We start from the raw sequence: 7,160 nt of genomic DNA, 5'->3' as shown, positions 1-7,160 counted from the left end.
TGAAACGTTAAAACTGTTCCAATAAACATATTTCGCTTGTGTGTGTTTTGTTGTATTCATTGGTCGCCGTCAGACTAAATTAAACTTGCGTATTTTCTTTTACGGTGCTACCGTTGTCATGTGTTGTTGTTGTAATCACAATTATTGTTTTGTAATTACGTAGATTGAGTTGTGTATAGAGTGACCGTGTGGTGGACTGTGAATATTAAAACATGGTCATAGACATTGCTATACGGTGCTTTTACATATATATTCGTGTGGCGTGTTTGTTTCCTAGTTCCTCTTTACTGTTTTAACATTAGCATTCAATATACATTTAGTGTCAGCGCTACGCTTAAATGTGACAATTCGTAAATGGATGTGTATTGCGACTTGCTTGTAAACTTACGGGAGGCACCCTGATCCGCTAGGTGGTCCTCCCAGGGCGAGGCCTAACCATTGCACCTCGGATGGGCTGACCCCTGCGATCGCCCCAAATGTGGGCGACTCGAGTACGAAATTTTTTAGTGTGGGGGTCTGCGTTCGCGCTAACCCCCGAAATCAAAAGTAAAAATAGTTTTCATAAACATATTTAATTGTTGTTTATAGATGTTTTGTTTTAGTCATTTGTTCATCGTCAGTCTGGGATCGCGCTTCCGCCTCCCCGAAAATCAAAGGTTGAAATAGTTCAAATAAACATATTTCACTTGCAATTGTGTGTGTTTTATTAATCTATTCTCTGTCAGTTTGCGACTGCACTACCCTCCCACCCCCCGAAGATCAAAGGTTAAAATAGTTCCAATAAACATATATCACTTGTGTATGTTTTGTTTTATTCATTTATTCTGTCAGTCTGCGACTGCACTACCCTGCCCCGCCCCACCCCCACTCCCACCCCCACTCCCACCCCCACCCCCACCCCCGAAAATGAAACGTTAAAACTGTTCCAATAAACATATTTCGCTTGTGTGTGTTTTGTTGTATTCATTTGGTCGCCGTCAGACTAAATTAAACTTGCGTATTTTCTTTTACGGTGCTACCGTTGTCATGTGTTGTTTGTTGTAATCACAATTTATTGTTTTGTAATTACGTAGATTGAGTTGTGTATAGAGTGACCGTGTGTTGACTGTGAATATTTAAACCACATGGTCATAGACATTGCTATACGGTGCTTTTACATATATTATTCGTGTGGCGTGTTTGTTTCCTAGTTCCTCTTTACTGTTTTAACATTAGCATTCAATATACATTTAGTGTCAGCGCTACGCTTAAATGTGACAATTCGTAATGGATGTGTATTGCGACTTGCTTGTAAACTGAATAAGTAAAGCGAAAATCATCTCAGTTTGGAATCAAAATGTACCACTTGTAAACTGGAGGTAATGAGTGTCAGTGCTTTGGATGATTGCCACCCGTCTGTCTAGACGGGCGTATTTACGGCACCAACTAGTGCGAAGAAAGAGACACCGTCTCTTGGTGGCTCAAAGCGACCACTCAAATGAGCCTTCTGCCAAGACCAAGCATACTTACCTGGTACGGGAGGCACCCTGATCCGCTAGGTGGTCCTCCCAGGGCGAGGCCTAACCATTGCACCTCGGATGGGCTGACCCCTGCGATCGCCCCAAATGTGGGCGACTCGAGTACGAAATTTTTTAGTGTGGGGGTCTGCGTTCGCGCTAACCCCCGAAATCAAAAGTAAAAATAGTTTTCATAAACATATTTAATTGTTGTTTATAGATGTTTTGTTTTAGTCATTTGTTCATCGTCAGTCTGGGATCGCGCTTCCGCCTCCCCGAAAATCAAAGGTTGAAATAGTTCAAATAAACATATTTCACTTGCAATTGTGTGTGTTTTATTAATCTATTCTCTGTCAGTTTGCGACTGCACTACCCTCCCACCCCCCGAAGATCAAAGGTTAAAATAGTTCCAATAAACATATATCACTTGTGTATGTTTTGTTTTATTCATTTATTCTGTCAGTCTGCGACTGCACTACCCTGCCCCGCCCCACCCCCACTCCCACCCCCACTCCCACCCCCACCCCCACCCCCGAAAATGAAACGTTAAAACTGTTCCAATAAACATATTTCGCTTGTGTGTGTTTTGTTGTATTCATTTGGTCGCCGTCAGACTAAATTAAACTTGCGTATTTTCTTTTACGGTGCTACCGTTGTCATGTGTTGTTTGTTGTAATCACAATTTATTGTTTTGTAATTACGTAGATTGAGTTGTGTATAGAGTGACCGTGTGTTGACTGTGAATATTTAAACCACATGGTCATAGACATTGCTATACGGTGCTTTTACATATATTATTCGTGTGGCGTGTTTGTTTCCTAGTTCCTCTTTACTGTTTTAACATTAGCATTCAATATACATTTAGTGTCAGCGCTACGCTTAAATGTGACAATTCGTAATGGATGTGTATTGCGACTTGCTTGTAAACTGAATAAGTAAAGCGAAAATCATCTCAGTTTGGAATCAAAATGTACCACTTGTAAACTGGAGGTAATGAGTGTCAGTGCTTTGGATGATTGCCACCCGTCTGTCTAGACGGGCGTATTTACGGCACCAACTAGTGCGAAGAAAGAGACACCGTCTCTTGGTGGCTCAAAGCGACCACTCAAATGAGCCTTCTGCCAAGACCAAGCATACTTACCTGGTACGGGAGGCACCCTGATCCGCTAGGTGGTCCTCCCAGGGCGAGGCCTAACCATTGCACCTCGGATGGGCTGACCCCTGCGATCGCCCCAAATGTGGGCGACTCGAGTACGAAATTTTTTAGTGTGGGGGTCTGCGTTCGCGCTAACCCCCGAAATCAAAAGTAAAAATAGTTTTCATAAACATATTTAATTGTTGTTTATAGATGTTTTGTTTTAGTCATTTGTTCATCGTCAGTCTGGGATCGCGCTTCCGCCTCCCCGAAAATCAAAGGTTGAAATAGTTCAAATAAACATATTTCACTTGCAATTGTGTGTGTTTTATTAATCTATTCTCTGTCAGTTTGCGACTGCACTACCCTCCCACCCCCCGAAGATCAAAGGTTAAAATAGTTCCAATAAACATATATCACTTGTGTATGTTTTGTTTTATTCATTTATTCTGTCAGTCTGCGACTGCACTACCCTGCCCCGCCCCACCCCCACTCCCACCCCCACTCCCACCCCCACCCCCACCCCCGAAAATGAAACGTTAAAACTGTTCCAATAAACATATTTCGCTTGTGTGTGTTTTGTTGTATTCATTTGGTCGCCGTCAGACTAAATTAAACTTGCGTATTTTCTTTTACGGTGCTACCGTTGTCATGTGTTGTTTGTTGTAATCACAATTTATTGTTTTGTAATTACGTAGATTGAGTTGTGTATAGAGTGACCGTGTGTTGACTGTGAATATTTAAACCACATGGTCATAGACATTGCTATACGGTGCTTTTACATATATTATTCGTGTGGCGTGTTTGTTTCCTAGTTCCTCTTTACTGTTTTAACATTAGCATTCAATATACATTTAGTGTCAGCGCTACGCTTAAATGTGACAATTCGTAATGGATGTGTATTGCGACTTGCTTGTAAACTGAATAAGTAAAGCGAAAATCATCTCAGTTTGGAATCAAAATGTACCACTTGTAAACTGGAGGTAATGAGTGTCAGTGCTTTGGATGATTGCCACCCGTCTGTCTAGACGGGCGTATTTACGGCACCAACTAGTGCGAAGAAAGAGACACCGTCTCTTGGTGGCTCAAAGCGACCACTCAAATGAGCCTTCTGCCAAGACCAAGCATACTTACCTGGTACGGGAGGCACCCTGATCCGCTAGGTGGTCCTCCCAGGGCGAGGCCTAACCATTGCACCTCGGATGGGCTGACCCCTGCGATCGCCCCAAATGTGGGCGACTCGAGTACGAAATTTTTTAGTGTGGGGGTCTGCGTTCGCGCTAACCCCCGAAATCAAAAGTAAAAATAGTTTTCATAAACATATTTAATTGTTGTTTATAGATGTTTTGTTTTAGTCATTTGTTCATCGTCAGTCTGGGATCGCGCTTCCGCCTCCCCGAAAATCAAAGGTTGAAATAGTTCAAATAAACATATTTCACTTGCAATTGTGTGTGTTTTATTAATCTATTCTCTGTCAGTTTGCGACTGCACTACCCTCCCACCCCCCGAAGATCAAAGGTTAAAATAGTTCCAATAAACATATATCACTTGTGTATGTTTTGTTTTATTCATTTATTCTGTCAGTCTGCGACTGCACTACCCTGCCCCGCCCCACCCCCACTCCCACCCCCACTCCCACCCCCACCCCCACCCCCGAAAATGAAACGTTAAAACTGTTCCAATAAACATATTTCGCTTGTGTGTGTTTTGTTGTATTCATTTGGTCGCCGTCAGACTAAATTAAACTTGCGTATTTTCTTTTACGGTGCTACCGTTGTCATGTGTTGTTTGTTGTAATCACAATTTATTGTTTTGTAATTACGTAGATTGAGTTGTGTATAGAGTGACCGTGTGTTGACTGTGAATATTTAAACCACATGGTCATAGACATTGCTATACGGTGCTTTTACATATATTATTCGTGTGGCGTGTTTGTTTCCTAGTTCCTCTTTACTGTTTTAACATTAGCATTCAATATACATTTAGTGTCAGCGCTACGCTTAAATGTGACAATTCGTAATGGATGTGTATTGCGACTTGCTTGTAAACTGAATAAGTAAAGCGAAAATCATCTCAGTTTGGAATCAAAATGTACCACTTGTAAACTGGAGGTAATGAGTGTCAGTGCTTTGGATGATTGCCACCCGTCTGTCTAGACGGGCGTATTTACGGCACCAACTAGTGCGAAGAAAGAGACACCGTCTCTTGGTGGCTCAAAGCGACCACTCAAATGAGCCTTCTGCCAAGACCAAGCATACTTACCTGGTACGGGAGGCACCCTGATCCGCTAGGTGGTCCTCCCAGGGCGAGGCCTAACCATTGCACCTCGGATGGGCTGACCCCTGCGATCGCCCCAAATGTGGGCGACTCGAGTACGAAATTTTTTAGTGTGGGGGTCTGCGTTCGCGCTAACCCCCGAAATCAAAAGTAAAAATAGTTTTCATAAACATATTTAATTGTTGTTTATAGATGTTTTGTTTTAGTCATTTGTTCATCGTCAGTCTGGGATCGCGCTTCCGCCTCCCCGAAAATCAAAGGTTGAAATAGTTCAAATAAACATATTTCACTTGCAATTGTGTGTGTTTTATTAATCTATTCTCTGTCAGTTTGCGACTGCACTACCCTCCCACCCCCCGAAGATCAAAGGTTAAAATAGTTCCAATAAACATATATCACTTGTGTATGTTTTGTTTTATTCATTTATTCTGTCAGTCTGCGACTGCACTACCCTGCCCCGCCCCACCCCCACTCCCACCCCCACTCCCACCCCCACCCCCACCCCCGAAAATGAAACGTTAAAACTGTTCCAATAAACATATTTCGCTTGTGTGTGTTTTGTTGTATTCATTTGGTCGCCGTCAGACTAAATTAAACTTGCGTATTTTCTTTTACGGTGCTACCGTTGTCATGTGTTGTTTGTTGTAATCACAATTTATTGTTTTGTAATTACGTAGATTGAGTTGTGTATAGAGTGACCGTGTGTTGACTGTGAATATTTAAACCACATGGTCATAGACATTGCTATACGGCTTTTACATATATTATTCGTGTGGCGTGTTTGTTTCCTAGTTCCTCTTTACTGTTTTAACATTAGCATTCAATATACATTTAGTGTCAGCGCTACGCTTAAATGTGACAATTCGTAATGGATGTGTATTGCGACTTGCTTGTAAACTGAATAAGTAAAGCGAAAATCATCTCAGTTTGGAATCAAAATGTACCACTTGTAAACTGGAGGTAATGAGTGTCAGTGCTTTGGATGATTGCCACCCGTCTGTCTAGACGGGCGTATTTACGGCACCAACTAGTGCGAAGAAAGAGACACCGTCTCTTGGTGGCTCAAAGCGACCACTCAAATGAGCCTTCTGCCAAGACCAAGCATACTTACCTGGTACGGGAGGCACCCTGATCCGCTAGGTGGTCCTCCCAGGGCGAGGCCTAACCATTGCACCTCGGATGGGCTGACCCCTGCGATCGCCCCAAATGTGGGCGACTCGAGTACGAAATTTTTTAGTGTGGGGGTCTGCGTTCGCGCTAACCCCCGAAATCAAAAGTAAAAATAGTTTTCATAAACATATTTAATTGTTGTTTATAGATGTTTTGTTTTAGTCATTTGTTCATCGTCAGTCTGGGATCGCGCTTCCGCCTCCCCGAAAATCAAAGGTTGAAATAGTTCAAATAAACATATTTCACTTGCAATTGTGTGTGTTTTATTAATCTATTCTCTGTCAGTTTGCGACTGCACTACCCTCCCACCCCCCGAAGATCAAAGGTTAAAATAGTTCCAATAAACATATATCACTTGTGTATGTTTTGTTTTATTCATTTATTCTGTCAGTCTGCGACTGCACTACCCTGCCCCGCCCCACCCCCACTCCCACCCCCACTCCCACCCCCACCCCCACCCCCGAAAATGAAACGTTAAAACTGTTCCAATAAACATATTTCGCTTGTGTGTGTTTTGTTGTATTCATTTGGTCGCCGTCAGACTAAATTAAACTTGCGTATTTTCTTTTACGGTGCTACCGTTGTCATGTGTTGTTTGTTGTAATCACAATTTATTGTTTTGTAATTACGTAGATTGAGTTGTGTATAGAGTGACCGTGTGTTGACTGTGAATATTTAAACCACATGGTCATAGACATTGCTATACGGTGCTTTTACATATATTATTCGTGTGGCGTGTTTGTTTTCTAGTTCCTCTTTACTGTTTTAACATTAGCATTCAATATACATTTAGTGTCAGCGCTACGCTTAAATGTGACAATTCGTAATGGATGTGTATTGCGACTTGCTTGTAAACTGAATAAGTAAAGCGAAAATCATCTCAGTTTGGAATCAAAATGTACCACTTGTAAACTGGAGGTAATGAGTGTCAGTGCTTTGGATGATTGCCACCCGTCTGTCTAGACGGGCGTATTTACGGCACCAACTAGTGCGAAGAAAGAGACACCGTCTCTTGGTGGCTCAAAGCGACCACTCAAATGAGCCTTCTGCCAAGACCAAGCATACTTACCTGGTACGGGAGG

The 7,160-nt window shown here is 42.3% G+C and overlaps 6 non-coding genes across 6 annotated transcripts; all 6 read left to right on the top strand.

Annotated features, from left to right (window-relative positions):
* Positions 1 to 380: 380 nt before the first annotated feature.
* On the top strand, positions 381 to 537 carry LOC121367060. Its single transcript, XR_005957305.1, has one exon. It is a non-coding gene; the product is annotated as a U1 spliceosomal RNA (small nuclear RNA).
* Positions 538 to 1,501: 964 nt separating this feature from the next.
* LOC121367064 lies at positions 1,502 to 1,665 on the top strand. Its single transcript, XR_005957309.1, has one exon. It is a non-coding gene; the product is annotated as a U1 spliceosomal RNA (small nuclear RNA).
* Positions 1,666 to 2,629: 964 nt separating this feature from the next.
* On the top strand, positions 2,630 to 2,793 carry LOC121367063. Its single transcript, XR_005957308.1, has one exon. It is a non-coding gene; the product is annotated as a U1 spliceosomal RNA (small nuclear RNA).
* Positions 2,794 to 3,757: 964 nt separating this feature from the next.
* Positions 3,758 to 3,921, top strand: LOC121367062. Its single transcript, XR_005957307.1, has one exon. It is a non-coding gene; the product is annotated as a U1 spliceosomal RNA (small nuclear RNA).
* A 964-nt stretch (positions 3,922 to 4,885) lies between these two features.
* LOC121367061 lies at positions 4,886 to 5,049 on the top strand. The gene has a single exon (XR_005957306.1). It is a non-coding gene; the product is annotated as a U1 spliceosomal RNA (small nuclear RNA).
* A 962-nt stretch (positions 5,050 to 6,011) lies between these two features.
* LOC121367059 lies at positions 6,012 to 6,175 on the top strand. Its single transcript, XR_005957304.1, has one exon. It is a non-coding gene; the product is annotated as a U1 spliceosomal RNA (small nuclear RNA).
* Positions 6,176 to 7,160: the final 985 nt, after the last annotated feature.

Source organism: Gigantopelta aegis, unplaced genomic scaffold, assembly GCF_016097555.1.
Source record: "Gigantopelta aegis isolate Gae_Host unplaced genomic scaffold, Gae_host_genome ctg8667_pilon_pilon, whole genome shotgun sequence".
Classification (NCBI taxonomy): domain Eukaryota; kingdom Metazoa; phylum Mollusca; class Gastropoda; order Neomphalida; family Peltospiridae; genus Gigantopelta; species Gigantopelta aegis.
The sequence above is the reverse complement of the archived record's forward strand: the minus strand, read 5'-3'. Positions and strand labels throughout refer to the sequence as shown.